At 41.8% G+C, this 16,675-nt stretch overlaps 1 long non-coding RNA gene across 1 annotated transcript in view; it reads right to left on the reverse strand.

The window, feature by feature from the left end:
- Window positions 1–11,881, reverse strand: part of LOC125399579 (uncharacterized) — a 100,593-nt gene extending 88,712 nt beyond the window's left edge. The window contains exons 1-2 of the long non-coding RNA XR_015004978.1: window positions 11,781–11,881; window positions 2,779–2,887 (exon numbers count right to left, since the gene is read on the reverse strand). This is a non-coding gene — a long non-coding RNA (uncharacterized LOC125399579). The remainder of the gene's footprint in view (window positions 1–2,778; window positions 2,888–11,780) is intronic.
- Window positions 11,882–16,675: the final 4,794 nt, after the last annotated feature.

A 16,675-nucleotide genomic window follows, 5' to 3' on the forward strand; every position in this document is an offset into this window, starting at 1 on the left:
AACATGGCATCAGGCAGCCATGGCACTGAAGCAGTAGCTAGGAGCTTATATATGATGCACAAGCAGGAGGCAGAGAATGAGGCTAGGTTTGCTGTGGGCTCTTGAAATCCCCAAAGCCCACCCCAGTGATAAATCTCCTCCAATAAGGTCACAGCTCCTAATCCTTCTCCAAACAATTCCACCAACTAATGATCAGACACCCAAATCTATCTATCTATCTATCTATCTATCTATCTATCTATCTATCTATCTATCTATCTATGTATTTATCTGTCATTTCTCCTTTATTATCTATCTTCTATTAATCATCTGTTTATTTACTATTTATAATCTCTCTATATTATCTATCTAACAAGGAAGCTCAGTGAGAACTATGTGGGACTCAAGAAAGGGGACTAATAGAAGGTGGTAGACAAAATGGGAAGAGAAACGGGAGCTGTAAAAATGATAAATACATATGAATGGAAACATCACAATGAAATACATGATTTTGCACTAGTTTCTTTAAGTAAAGTAAACAACAGGTAAAGGGAAAGCCAGTTGTCTGAAAAGAGCAGGTCATTTGATAGCTTAGGAAAAGAAAGAAGAAATGCAATGTAAGCAATCAATGAAGTCTATATTGAACAACACCACTGAAACTAGTCATGTGAGATAGAAGAAATTGAAGATTCATAAGAGATCGATTGGAAAAACTCAAATGAAGTCAATTTTATGAAGGAAAATAAAATTTACATAAAACATCACAACACACAGAAGGTTTAAGGAAGATAGCTTCAATGGAGGCTCCAGATTAAACTGTCACTCTGGGGGTTGGCGAGGTGGCTCAGATATTAAGAGTACTTGTCAGATAACCAGAGTTCAGTTTTCAGCACTCACATGGTGGCTTGCAACCTTCCTTAACTCCAGTTCCAGGGCCTCTGGTGCTCTCCTCTGGCTTCCAAGGACACCAGACATACTAGCAGTGCCTGTACATTCATGCAGGCAAAACACTCATACACATAAAATTAAAACAATAAACAAATCTCAGACTGGCACAGTGTTGTTCCCAACAAAGCAGCAGGCATATCTGCTTTCATAGAGGAATTCAGCTCTTTAAAGGAGAACCATGGCAATGGCATTTAAACCAACCTGGAGAATCACTGTGAGAGGAAACCTTCAATGTCTACTGGGAAAAGCTTTGATAATGGAACCTAAGTATCTCTGCATGCAGAGAGAACTGTAGGTCAATCTACTATGGTTGGTGATGAAAACATTCTAAAACTAGTTTTTCAAACACAGTCAGGTAGCTTGGAAGCCTACTGTGTGGTTCTTCTCTATTCTAGCTGAAACAGAGTCATGTTTCAGATAGAGTATAAGCTACTAATTGAAAAGAAGAAAAACATGACAGGGTCTTATGTAGCCAGGCTGGCCTGGGATTTACTATGTAACCAGGGCATGTCTTGAACTCCTGATCCTGTTTCTACTTCCCAAGTTCAGGATTACAGGTGTGAACCATTTTACCTATCAGCTGCCACTTTTTAAGTTGGAACACAGCCATTCAAGTGGAGTCTTCTGCCATTTGTTTAACTGTTTTTTAAAATGCTGCCAGAAAGGAAGGCTTAAGGTGTCAGACCATGTCTCTATTTTGAGTTAGTACAGTACACTGTTGGAGGAAGGGCGCTTGTTGTTTCCCAGCCGCTTAGACCTGAAACAATCACACAGAAACTGTAATAATTAAATCACGGCTTGGCCCATTAGCTCTGGCTTCTTATTGGTTAACTCTTACATATTAATTTAACACATTTCTATGAATCTGTATATTGCCACGTGACTGTGGCTAACCAGGTAAAGTTCCCAGCGTCTGTCTCCAGCGACTCCATGGCTTCTCTCTGACTCTGCCCTCCTTTCTCCCAGCATTCAGTTTAGTTTTCCTCGCCTACCTAAGTTCTGCCGTGCTATAGGTTCAAAGCAGTTTCTTTATTCATTATACAGTATACAGAGGGAAATCTCACATCAGTACACTGACTGATGATAGAAGGTTTGGAATCAGAACCCTGGATACTCTGCGCCAGCTACTGTCCTCTCCCTGTCCAGGCTTCCTCACCTCCATCAGCTGAATGTGAGATTCAAAGGACATCCTGTCAACAAAGAAATGTGTCCCACATAGTGCTTGGTGGAGAAGTGGTGGGGGCTGATGCAGTAGGTACTCTTCTGATTTACATGTTTAAGTATGTCATCATGACCCAGCCCAGAGACCTTAAGCACACAGCAAATAGGGAGAAAAAAAATGTAGTCCAAAGACAAAGTAAGCAAGTCAGTGAAGAATATTAACATTTAAGGAAAGACTTGGGTTAATTTGGGGGCCGACTTCCGTCTTATCTGTTGCCAGATTCTCTTGCGGACCTCTAAAGGTCAGAGTTGGTATGTTTTCTGACTGCAGAGGTTCATTGTGCACCCTCTAAAGTCCATGAAACATCAATTATGTTTTAAGCCTCAGATCTTGGCTCTTAGAGGAGCACTCTCCTCTTTCTAAATAGTTCAAGGTCACGTGTTACAGAAGCCTTGCAACTCACAGGGGATGATGTTCTCATGAGGGACTGCAGCTGTCCCAGATTCTCCTGAGGAAAGCTGTGTTCCCTTCCTTGTCCCAATAAATGCTTATTTGGTAAACTTTATTTCTCTCTCATAGTCATTCATATGAGAATAGGAAACGTTGCCTTTAGCATGCTGCCTCTCTTGTTTTATGCAATTTGACAAGCCATCGAGACTCCGGCTAAGTCTGCCCGGATAACAACTTACCTGAGTGGTCTTTGGCCGGCCCAGTCACAACTCTGGAGGCCTGGCTGTCTCCTTCTTTACTTCTAGGGAAGTGGGCCCAACTTCATTTCATTTTCAGTCTGTTCCAACTCTATGGGGAGACCATAAAATGTTTTAGGTAATAAGCGTAGTAATGATGGTACCTATGCAAGCCTGGTGATATTAAATTCACAGTAGCAAATCAGCCATCTGTTATGATCTGAACTGTGTCTGGGAATTTAGAACAATTTTCATACTAGAGTGAAAAAGGCCCCATGGTAGAGATGCACAGTATGTGCATGTAATGGAAATATGCATATATGTATGTATGTACATATATATATATCATACATGTATATCTAGGTCTGTTTTACCTGTTACAAAGCAGAGATAATGACAACTGTCTTTATAGGTAGAGGTAGAAAGACTGAGAAGGTCAGTTAATACTTGAAGGCTACAAACACCCAGTAACAATAGAAATACTTCCATGTTTCCAAAGCTCAGACTCCCCTTCTATAGGCATTCATCATTGCATAGTTCAGTTCTCTTCTTGGCTTGAAGAAAATAGGATGACTCAGGTGGGTTTTGTGGAATCAGCAATCAGACAGATGAAGAAATGTTGACCCTGGTGTCATCAGAAGTCTTGAAATGAGAGGCAACTCCACTGTATTCTTTCTAGGGAAACCCAGGTTCTTTACTAGGTTCTGTCTTGGCCTTCTTGAACTAACTCCCTGTCTCAACTGCTTCACATATCAGTGATTCCATCAGGGAAATTTCATGTGATGTAGACTGGGTCATCTTGGTAACGTGATAGGTATTGCGGGGAGTGTCAAAATGCCTCTTATTTAAATCACATTTTATAATGACATTGAGTACAACTGGCTAGATAATTAGACTAACAGATACTCAAAGTAGATCACTTTTTATCTTGGCTTATGCTCAAATTACATTGCACTGAAAGCTGCCACCTTTTTTTTCCTTTTTTTTCCCTACACATCTTATAGCAGATGTTATATGGCCCTTAACAGATAATTTATTTCCTTTTTCTCTTTCTATCCATGACTTGTAAACATAAATGTTTTCTGTATACAAGATTTCTAACAAACTGCCGGTGGATAAATAAATGGCTTTCTTGAAAAATTATCCTAGGTAACTTATTTTGAGACAGTGTATAGCTGAATAATCCACACTTTGCTCAAATCATAAGTCTCTTGCCTCTGCCTCACAAGTACTGATATCTCAGAGGTCTGTATGCTGGCTACCACGTCCAACCCTTTCAAATTTTCTATTTCCTTGCATTGCTGAGCATTAAATCAACTGTCTCATACATGCTCGGCAATCGATCTATCACATGCTCGGCTCTGGTAGTTTAGAAAATTCAAAGAAGAACCTACTTGGTGCTATAACTGAACTGCAAACCAATATTCTCATTGTCTTAGAAAGCACGAAATTCACAGAAAATTTGGAGTTTGCTATATTTAAATGTCTTTGGAGTAGGTAGTTCCCACAAGGAATAGATAGGAAGATGAATTTATTACTGTTGCTTTTAATGCTAGCATTTCTGGAAGACTTTGGCCCTGGTTAAGCAAAAAATAGAAAGGCCACACGGCTCTTTCCTCCTAAGAGTCTTCCTATTGATCTCTATCTCTAAATAATAAATTTATAGCCTGAGGCTGTGGCACAAAATTTGATTTTTATTTACTAGTGCCACTGTAGTTATTTTAGGAGACATGATTCACACTCTTTCTTAATGTTACAAGACAGTCTTTGAAACCCTTTGTGGCATTTCTTTAAAATCTACTGAAATGAACCAGACAAAAAGTTGGCATCAGTTTGGGGAAGGATTGCTCTCAAGAAAGGCCACTGATACACCTGTCCACGAGAAAGATATGCTCAGTTAATTAGAGATTGTGATTCCTAAGTCAGAAGCCATGAATTTAGGCTTAATGGGCTGTCTCAATGGCCAGAAGCACCCCTAGCTTTCCAGGGCACCAGATACATGGACATGCACTGTCTCACACCTGTTATCTCTAGTAAAAAGAATAAGCGTTGGGTTTGGTAGACATGTCCATTATCCTTTTCTCTCGCCTTCTCCTATACAGTAGAATACATCAAATTGACCCAAGAGCACCTGTAACACACTGGTTGTCTTTTGTTCCCGGGTCTCCCCCAAGTTTGATTTTACTTAGACAGTGCTCATAGCTGCATTTTTCCTCTTCTCATAGGTCTTCTTTCACGTTTTTCTCTCGGATTCGAATATCCTCTTCCTTAACTCCTCTCATTCTCTTGTGCTCTTCATCCGGCTGAGCTCTTCATGACAGGACTCACGTTAAATGCCGTTGAAGCAGCTGTTCCACACCAGACAGCTGGACCCTCATATTAAGCATGTATCCTCCTCTGCCCTGGAAGAGCGGAAATGTTCTTGTCTGATGTGGGAGTTCCCTCTGTATACTGTGATTACCATTGATAATAAAGGAACTGCTTTGGGCCTATAGCAGAGCTATAGCGGAACAGAGCTAGGTCGGGAAAGCTAAACTGAATGCTGGGAAAGAGAAGGCAGAGTTGGGGAGAAGCCATGTAACCTTGCTGGAGACAGACTCCAGAACTTTATCCGGTAAGCCACTGCCACGTGGCGATACATGGATTAATGGAAATGGGTTAAATTAATATGTGAGTTAGCCAATAAGAAGCTAGAGCTAGTAGGGCAAGCAGTGTTTAAATAATATAGTTTCTGTGTGGTTATTTGGGGTCTGAGCTGCCAAGCAGTTGGGAACCAACAAGTGGCCTCCTCCTTCAACTCTTGCCACAACCTTAATATGCAAGGAGTGGACATTTAGAGAGACATCAGTCTGTGCTACCCTTGAATTGTAGTTGCTCTTCTTTTAAAAAATCATAATGTAATTATTTATTTATTTCCCGATCTTTACCATGCTATTGTGTTTTCTGACTATTGGATCAATACCTGAAAGGACTTTTGTACATCGGGCATATAGTCCAGAGTTAGAACCATGACCAAACATAAGCTCATTTTGAACAAAAAGATGAATAGAAAATAATTAAAGAGAAAAAACCTCACCTGAAAAATTCATAGGAAAAAAAGAAACCACCAAAAATGGGTGTCACCTCATTCTATTGCACATCTGTTCATGCTCTCATCTTCTATGAGCCTGAAATAGAAAACCTCAGAAACGCAGCAAGTAACACGCAAAGGAGAGTTACACTTCAAATGCAAAGGAGAGCTATCTGGTTTTATGGAAAATTTGCCAGAAAGCTTAAAATAAAATATCCTTAAAATCTTAATTGAAGGATCTCAGAACTTTAGTGAGGGAATTTAACTTGCCATTCTCAAGTCTTATCAATTTCACTATCAGAAAATTAAAACTGGGAATAAAACATTTGGGTGTGTGTGATTAATTCCAATGGTAGCATATAAGAACTTTACAAAGGAAAACTAAACATATGACAAACACTATACAGTAAGTCATATGGATCTTGATAATAAATATATGATAGCAGTTATTCTGTATTCAGTTTAAGGGTTAAATATCAAAAAAATTTAATGTATTTAAGTTTTAGTGCTGGGAAGAGAGCTATGAGGCAGAAGCCATTGAGCCAACCACCAGGTCAGACTTGATTCAGATGCTGAATCTTTTCCGGTAAGCCACCACCTCATGGTGCTATACAGATTATTAAAAATGGGTTAATATCAAGATATGAGAGTTAGTCAGTAACTAACTCTCTAGAGATAATGGACCAGGCAGTGCTTAAATGAATACAATTTGTGTGTTGTTATTTCTGGGACTAAGCTAGCTGTGCGGGAGCCGGGTGAGGTGAAAAGCAGGCCTGCCCGCAGCTCCTCACTACATTTTAGGACCTTAACAACGGTACAGGATAGTATACTGTAGTGGAAAACATAGGTACTGGCTTATTAAAATTCAAAAACTTAATAACCTATCAAGTCCAATATGTACCACCCATCTTCACCTTGGTGAGCCACCCACTGGATCATGGTCAACCCACCAGGAATTACACCGTTAAAGAAAGCTGACTTCCTCCCCCATAAGCCATCAGTAGTCAACCTAACTGTTCCTTGGGGGTGAGGCCCATGAGTCCCTCCACATTCTGGGTTGGAATACTCCTGGCTTGATCTTGTCTAGATCTTGGGCAATCTGTCACCACTGCTGTGAGTTCATGGACACAGTGGCCCTGTCCAGAGATACTGCTCCACCCCTGTCTCCCCACAGCTGGAACTTAGGGCCCTTCCCTGTTTTCCTGTGATAGTACTTGACCTAGGGAGTACCAGTGAATTTGATGTCCCATTTGGGGGCAGGTATGAAGATGGCAGGGATGCCGGAAAGACTTAGAGGGAGGAACAGAGTGTGTGTGAATATGACCAAATGCATTGTATGACATTCTCAAAGATGCCTATTTCTGCTCTTTTGTGCAAAGAGCTTGGTAGTCACTATTTCCATCCTGACAAATAAGGAGCCGAGGACCAGTGACTTTTCTTACACCTCTCACAGCATTGTCACCGGGAAAACTGTCATGCTGTATTCCATGGGGACAGTTGAATAGACTATCACAGTTGAGAGGAGCTAAACTGGCCCAAAACCTGCTACCACCACAAACACATAGAGCCATGAAGCTGAACTTTGGTAAATAACAAAGACAATAGGATTGAGAAAAATGACTCAGAATGATTCAGACCTCTAGAGAAGCAATCACAAAACAATAGCATTTTCAGAATGTGGCGTATGAGAGAAGGTAGGTGGCTTTAGACTTAATTATGACTTAAAATACACCATAAACCCTTAAAGTTAAGTTAAAAACATCTTTCTTGTCTGCATGAGATGGTTGTGTAAGTTTTTTTTTGTGTGGGACATGTATGCAAGCTTGTGTGTATGTGTGATGTGTGTGCAAGCACACGATACTATGGTACACACATGTGTAAGTCTGAAAAGGATCACCTTGGGTTTCATAGCCTTTTCCTTCCGCCTCATTGGAGACAGGGTCTTCCTTGTATTTACTGCTGCCTCTGCCAAGCTAGCTGGCTTAGCAGCTGCTGGGGATTTTCTTATCTCTGTCCCCAAGCTCACCGTAGAAGCATTGAAATTATAGAAGTGTACTGCCTCGCCAGGCTTAACATGGATCTGAGGATTTGAATTCAAGTCCTCAGGCTTACATGGCAAATATTTTACCCATTGAACCAATTCTCACTCCCTAAAATTAAACACTCTTAGCTATGAAAGATTCTGCTGCGAGAATAAAACAGCCAACCACATAGTAGGACACATTTTGCCTCACAATTTCTTCTCTCAGCTTTTTCTCTTTGACCACGAAGATGGTGATGAATTCTCTTTTAATGGATTGCTGTACCAAAGTCCATTTTGGTAAAAGAATGTACACTTCCCTACTTCCAAGACATCACCAGTGTACTGGGTCTCTGTAGTCTAAGTTTAAAGAGGATGCCTCCTCTTTAAACACAAGGGGCAAAATAGAGGGAGCCACGGTGTTGCCTCACAGGTAAATGGTGAGTTCCAGTTAATAGGCATTCTTTTTAACTCTGAAGTCCCATTAAGTCTGTTCACTCACTCTGGTGCTGAAGTTGGGTCAGGAAGTCATGAAGAAATGAGCTTTCGTGAAAATTAAAGAGGCATCCTGAGGAGCATTGCCTCTTAGTGCTGATATGTGCGAGCCCTTGAGAGCCGTGAGTGAGTGCTCTCCTCTTCCCTGGAGGGTGTCCTCCCTGTGTGGCCAGTGTGCCCGTCCATCAACACATTCCCCAGATGCTCTCTCAGAGAGATTCTACTCTCATTGCCTGCATATAACCACAGGAAAAGTGCTTCTGGCTCCGTCCACTGGGTCAAGTTCAACACAGCCAAACTCCGCAGTTGCAATTTCCCACAGCTGTGATGCAATAGGCTTGGAATGGGACACATGGCTGTTGGATTTTTTTCTCGTGTCCCAAATCTAGAGGCCACTGCTGATGCGCACGAAAAGCCAGCAGAGGCATTAGATCTTGAAGATTAATCCTGAAGAGAATATGATACCTTTTAAGACCACCCAGTGTCTGTGGTACACGGTCCTGGCATTCAATCCACACCTGATAACTGATTTTCCTTCAGGGGACTTTGAAAGGCTTATGGCAAAAGCAAATGAGAGGACCATTTCCCTTGATCTCACCCTTGTATGCCTCACTACTCGTATTGAAACGATCACAAACTAATTCATTACTCTTGCTGTTTTGCATATGTGACAAGCATGGATGTGGGAGGACACCCCTGCGACTCAGACAGGATTTAGGGTTTTGGTGGCACCGTCACTCCTCTCCCTCAAACAGACTGTGTTCATAGGCGAAGATGTCTTCTCAGACTGAAAGTCAGAAACAGTTTGCTACCTCCAGGAAGTACCCTAAAAACAAACCCCAGCATTGTCCAACCTTTCCTTACACGATAGATTCATAACGCTATGGAAAGGACAGCTTTGCGTAGTCTCCAGCAGGCTGTGTAAAGGGAGTCTGTACAAACACCGGCTGCTGTCCCCAGCCTTCCGGCCCCTCCAGGACAACCTGACACCCTGATGCTGGGATTGCAAAAAGTGATTGCTATAGTCAGCAAGATAAGGGAACCCAGATTTTTTTTTCCTGAGCAGGCTCCACACTGCTCCAAGCTGAGGACCGATAGAAGCGATTAGAGAAGGGTTTCTTCTTCAAGGCCAAGCTACAACGCACAGGCTTTCCTCTGTCTGACAGGTTCTATCCAACTGCTTCCTTGGAAAAATAAGCCCTAACCTCTGCATTATGCTTCAGTCTGCAATCTTTAGGAAAATGGGAATACCTCCTCCAAAGACCTTAAAGCTGAGCTCTTTTCTCTACCCAATAATCACTTCAGTGTCTGTGCTGTGCTGATTGACACCGTGGCTTATCTGTGCAGCAGGGGAGGGAGTGCACGCCAGCAGATGTTATGTAAGAGCAAGGCGCTCAGTCGGCTCTGCGTGGCAACTTTGTTGAACAAGGAGCAGGATGAACTATGAAAGGAAAAAAGATGCTTTCTTGTCTACCTCAGAGCTGGAAGAAAGGAAGAAAAAGAAACTGCCTAACGACAACAAGCTGAACACACACAAAAACCTCAATTATCATTTCTTCATTCATATTCCTTTTAGTAAGAGAAAAATTATATGCTGTTGGGCTTGGTACCCATTAAAACACAGAAAAATCAATCAATCCAATAAATGAGGTACTTTGAAACTTCACAGTTAATGCCAAGGACATGCTGTAGGGGTTGCTTATGAATTCAGAATTGTTTTTTTCCTAGAATACTGTATTAAAATTTTTGAAATAATTTAAAACAATGCAATATAATAAAAATAAATGGGGACAGAGAAATCATATTGAGTGAGCAGGGGCTTCATCTAGACGAGTGGAAAATTCATGTGGAATGTGACCCTCTTGAATTTAAAATGTTTGTCCACCACTAGCTTTCAGAAGACATTTGAAATCGGAAAGTCTACTTCAACCCAAGGCTGCCCTTGTTGCACAATGTGGGGGGAAAGGCATCACCACGTACTTCTCAACCTAGGATTTATAACATATGCATTGTGTCCCTAGAAGATCTACGGTTAGGCCCGCACTAAGGCCCAGAGCAATTGGGCCATGGTCCAATCTGTGAATAGGGAAGTCAGCTTTGAGGCCCCAAGCTTTGTCTGCACATTTAGCCGCGGTAGGAGCAAGCACTCACGCTCTGCATTGACTGTCCCTAGTGGACACCTTCGTCTACATTTCATCACACTGTCATCGGGCGGGGGCCAGACTTTCTTTTATAAGAAGTGTTAGCATTTGAAAATACTTTTAATGCTTTGTCTGATCATGGCCTTTCTCCTTCTATTGCCTGTCTGGTGCCTGCAACAGAAAACTCTGGGTTATAGGAAAGCAGGGCGGAAGCTGGCTTTCCAGAAAGTCTCAGGTCATAGGAAGTAGTGGAAAATGAGGCCTACTGGGATGAGAATTTGATCAAGAGTAGAGGCTTGACGGAATTTTATAAGAGGCACGGGGAATGTGGTGATAACATAGGGGGCAGGTTAACCTCACAATATGAAGACCTCCAACTGAAAACGTGCTGGGAACAATTGTTAAACCTCCAGGTTCATGGACAAGCCTTCCTGTCCATGAACAAAGAAACAGCCAAGGCGTCTCACCAGGCTTCTTCCTGTCCCTGACCAGAGATTTCTCAGGTGCTCACCTTCATTTCTTGCCCAACTGGAATCTTTAAATTTTTCATTCTGTGTTTAATGTTCGATCACATCAGTTTTATTTCCCATTTAGTCTCAATGCAAGGATTGAGAGCCACAGCTTTATACATGTTAGAAAGTTCTCTGAGCTATGTGTCCAGTTTTCCCCCTTTCAATGCCGTTTTGCTGTGCACGTATATAGATTTGATCAGAAAAATGTTTTCATGATCATTTTTTATTTTATCTGATAGTAATTAGAAATTAAAAATGAAATGAAAGGCATATTTGATACACTGATGATGTAACCAATTTGATTCACTAGATAGGAATATTTTTTGGAAAATTTTCTTTAGATAACTCTGATGGCTCCAATTAACCTGCTCTCCTTCCCCATCTTTTGAGAAAACAACACATGTGTGGGAGAAAGAAAAATTTGCCTTGGGCACCTGTGTCCAGCTCTGCCCAGTGATCCAGCCCCAGTCATTTGTCAATAATTTGTCCAACAATGCAATGCTTCTTTTTTAAAAAATAACCTTATTGAAATGGAATTCTATCACTTTCTCCCTTCAACCCCTCACAGCCACCCTCCCTCATACTCTTCCGTGCTCACTACTCTCAAGTTGATAACTTCTTTTTCTCTGATTATATCTATTAAATATAATCATAAACACACACAAACACACACACACAATTTGCTGAGTTCATTTTTGTTGTCTCTGTGTATATGGTTTCAAAAGCTGACTACTCTGCATTGGACAATCAATAATGGAGCTAATTACCGGAAGAGGCTAACTCTCCTTCTCTCAGCAATCAGTAGTTGTAGTTCGCTGTCTAGTGGTGGGACTCCATGAAAATTCTCCCCTTCCATGTTAAGATGTCCATTGAGATTAGCATTGTTCTAGCCTCATTCTAGAAGAGACTGTTTCACAGAATTCCGAGTATTCTGTCTCTTACAGTCTTTCTATCCCCTCTTCTGCAATGTGCCCTGAGCCACAGATGTGGCTGTGATGGAGATGGATCTGTGGAGGCTGGGCTCCCCTCTCCACTGCCCTCTGCATTATGTACAGTTTTGTGTTTCTATGATGGTCTTCGTCTGTCACAGAGAGCAGCTACTGGGATGAAAGTGGAGAACTTTCTTTTTTAAGACCTCAAAGCGTGTTTAATTTTCTCAACATTTCCAATAAGATACTGTTAAAATGTAAGTCCTTATCAGCTAATAGCTTATTTGTTGACAGTTGTTGTGATGCCAACCTTGATCCAAGAAATTGAATTTTTCAGAAAGACCAAAAGCAATACTGAGAGGAGAAATTGAAGGGCTTATTGTTATGTTTGTTATGACATGCATGTGTTGAGTTGGTATTTCCAGTCCAGAACTCTATCCTTTTCTCAACATACATCCATACAGACGTATACACACACATACACACACACACATATGCACAGTTATTTACTTTCCGGGAACTCCTTCTGCTGTTTGCACATTGCCTGTAAGTCGATATTTTCAAAATTGAATTTATTATCTTGCTGCATCTCCTTTCCCAAATCTACCTTTTCTTAATACCTTAAGAAGGTGGATGGAGCACACTCAGCCAGCCACAAAAGCTAGATGCTTAGACAATAGCAGCTTCTGTATTGTCCTTTCAGAACACCACAGTACTATAATTTGCCATCTTTACTAAATACGTGTTCACATTACCATGTGTGTGTGTGTGTGTGTGTGTGTGTGTGCGTGTTGACATTTTATTTAATGTCAACAACAACGCTCTGTATAACTTATTATGGTTTTATTCTCTGGAAAAGGACACCGGAGTTGAAAGACGACTGTGTTACATATTCTTGGTCACAGGAGATCTACCTAACTTGTCTTCTTTATTTGTCTGAGCGATCCTTCTACAAAGGATGTGTTTAGAACCTGCTTTCTCCATGGTCTTTGGTCCTTAGACTTGGTCTTGATGCCTTCCTCATCTTCTCACCCCTACCTCTGTGACCATCTGTATCACTGTTTTGTCTATTGGCTGTACCCATCTTTGGACTGTAAACCTCAGGAGGATAAAGATTGAGGTGTTTGCTTTCTCATCAGCCTATAGGCTGCAGCGTGCAGCCAATGAGAAGCATTAACAAAATGAAAAGAATGTAAGGAATAAGAACACACATATTTGGAAATATAAACAACATAGCCATTATGAAAGAGAACTCTAGCATCTTTTAAAAAACTAATCATGGAATTAAATCACCATCTGCTGCAGCAATTCCTCTTGTGGTTATGTATCCACAATGGAGGAAACCCAATAAGTTGCAGAGATATCTGCACCCTAATCTCATTGTTCCATTATTTCACAGCTAAAATATGGACACAACCTATTTCCCTCATCACCTAGATATACCAAACTGTGTTATATGCACACCAAAATACTATCCACCACTAAGAGAAAGATCCTGTTATTTAAAACATTGTCTGTAAGTCCAGAAGACATTGCACCAAGTGTAACATGTTAGACACAGAAAGACACATACTGTATGACGTCACTCATACATGAAATTTAAAAAATAAAATTTGAGATGATTGTTACCAGAAATTGGAGCGGAAGGGTGGACAAGAAAAGAGGTATCATTGGTCAAAGGGGACAAAGTTTCAGCTGGAGAAGAAAAATAGCTTTAGTGATTTATTATACAGAAGAGTAATTATGGCAACACATTTCAAAACAGATAGAAGAGTAGATGTTAAGTGCAACAGAAGTTGTTTTCTTCTGAGAGTATTTATTTATTTACTGACTTTTGCTTAGAACTGGCTCTTCAATAGCACCCTCTTCCTAGATCTTCTGTTCTTTAATATCATCCCATCTGAGGTCTCGCGAGTCCAACTCATTGCCAGATTCAAAAGATAGCTCTTGCAGCACTTATATCCCAGCATTCACCGTGTTTCTTTAACAAAGCAGAGTGCTCTGCCTTCTGCATTCTATCCTGTGAGCTGGGAAAGGCTGCGGCTTTCCTGCTGATCCCTTCTCTGTGGTGCCATTTTCTGGGATTACACAGTGTCAGTGTGCAAATGGAACTTGGAGACCATTTGACCAAATCCCTCTGAGGAAGTCGAGTCCAAGAAAGATAAAGCAGAGTACCAGGTTCCTGCTGTCAGCAAGCAGTGCTGCCCATGTCTACCTTATTTGCTCCCTGTCTCTCCATTGCTTTGCTCTGGGCAGTCAGGCTGAGCTGTTTGGGAAGTTGGCCACACTAGATGAACTGGAGTTCATCTGGACTCTCCAGACCTGCTCGGGACTCCCTTAAAGGGCTTTGGTTCAGTGCCTTATGTGCTCAGGGTCAGCCAAAGAGCTGACTTCAGGATTAGAAGAGGGTGGTGTAACCTCAGAGCAGCCTGCAGTGACCAGACACTAACAAGGAAGCCGCCAAAAAGAACCACAGCCAGTTCTGTCACCCGTGCAAGGATCTGTAGCTCAGCCATAACATCTGGGGGAACGATTTGCCAAGTCCAGTGCTGAACTCGAAAAGGCTGTGTAATCGCATCTGGAGTCTAGACCCTGTGGCTCTCTCCTGAGGGCTGAGTCTCGCTCTCTCCACCACTTTTCCAAAGCAACCTTCCCCACATGCCAGCCAGTCAATCTTCCTCGTCTAATTTTCAAAATTCTTCCCGTTGTTCAAATAACTTCTGACTTCAGTTTTTCCAAATACTCTTAATAAACATCTTAGATAAAGAATTTTCCCAATAAGAAGGAATTTGTAGAGTCACAATGTCAGAGCAGATGGTGTCCCCGCATAGTTCTGGAGAAGGGTCTTTATTAGTCAGCTCTGTGACCTAAAAAGCCATGTCACTGAGGCTCCGGTCGTCTTGCCTTGACAATGAAAATGCTAGACCACAGTTGGAGCTTTCTACCCTTTTGCTTTCCCAGTAGAATGCTTTTGTCGAGGGAAATCTTTTAAACGCATCTATTTTATGTGCACATGTGTATGCCTGAATGTAAGGATGAGTACTGTGCGCATGTCGGAGGTCAGAAGAGGGGTCACATTCCCTGGAACTGGAGATATAGGTGGTTGTGAGCAGCCACCATGTGGATGCTGAGGATGAAACCTGGGTCCTTTGCAAGAGGATAATGTTCTTTATATATATCATTTATAATGATAAATGTTCTTAATTGCTAAGCCTCTTCTTCAGTCTCCACAAAACCGTTTAAGGTATGTAATATGAGAAAGTGAAAGAACCCCTTTTTCTAGCTTGTATTAGGGGGTGAGAGAGTCTCACCTTTGGAAACAGATACTGCACATGATGCCTGAGGGGAGCACACAAAGGGAAGATCTCCATTTCTTTCTTCTCTTTGGAATAAGGGGCTAAAACAACGATGACCGTGCATTCTCACTGTCTCCTCGCAGTTGTCAGTCCCTTGTAGTAAGGCACTGCAGTCTGAGCCGTTCTGGCCGAAATACTTGCCACTTCTGAGTGGAGACACTGAAAACCTTTGTGAGCTCTTTCACGAGCTCGCTTCTTACTTCATTGGCAAAAGCAGTTGCTGTTCTCTGAGGCACAGTCAGAAGATGGCTGAGCCCTTAGCAGCCTGCATCCTTAAATGACTCTGCAGAGGAGACAATGTTTTGGTACTACAACAGACATGCTATGTGACTGCACAGCGGCCCATTGGGATCTGGAGGGTAATCTCTTTCTTCTGGAATAAAGCCAGCCTGTGTTGATGAAGGTCACGGGTAAGGAGGAGGGAAGAAACACCAGAAGAAGAACAATGTTCTTTCATGTCAGGTCTTATTCAGCCATCTGCACACTGTGGAGCCCCATCTTTCAATTGTACTACAGCATAAGACAGAACCAGGCCATCTGGAACAGGTCTATTTGAATAAGGAGGGTTTCATAAGTAACATAAATAGCAACACTTTGGATATTATTGAGCTAGAACCCCAAATGATAACTGTTAAAGGAAACTCTTTCCAGAAACAGAAGGTGCTGACGTTTCTACAGAATTTTAGACCATGGAGAGAGAAGGCTAAATCTCTCAGAGCATCAAAGGGTAGAAGGGCATTAGAATAGGCAGAGCAGGGCTTATCTTTCTTTGAAACCTAGGCAGCCTTCTATCCACTTTCTGTGCTTTCTCCTGCAGGGCACTGGCACGCAAGGATTCATAGCAGTAGATGTAAAGATTCCATCTCTACCCTGGGGGCCAAGGAGAGGTCAGGGTAACTGAGCCAAATGCTAGAAGCTGAATTCCTTGGGTTCTCTAGCAGAAGTGTGTTCCAGTCGCTTGGTGGGTCAACTGACAAAACACATGCTTCTTTGACTTCCTTCTCTCCCAGCTGAACGTCCTTTTCTCTTTGCTGACTCACATTACACTTAAGGGAAACACTTGCACCTAAATCATTAACTCAGTATAGCTGGGAATAAAGCAAAGCAAGACAACAACCATTTTGCCAATATACTTTGTCTTCCATAGGGTCCAGCTCTTTTAGCTAAGAGACTTATGAATGTCATGGATTCATCATATAAATGCCAATTTCAGATCACCGAATTGATGTGGGATTCTCCTCTGTATGTTGTGAATACCATTGGTTAATAAACTGTGTTAGGCCTGCACAGGGCAGAATAGAGGTAGGCAGGGAAAACTAAACTAAATCCTGGGAGAAAGAAAGCAGAGTCAGGAGAAGCCATGTAGCCCTGCCAGAG

Source organism: Myodes glareolus, chromosome 14 (assembly GCF_982192425.1).
Source record: "Myodes glareolus chromosome 14, mMyoGla1.1, whole genome shotgun sequence".
NCBI lineage: Eukaryota > Metazoa > Chordata > Mammalia > Rodentia > Cricetidae > Myodes > Myodes glareolus.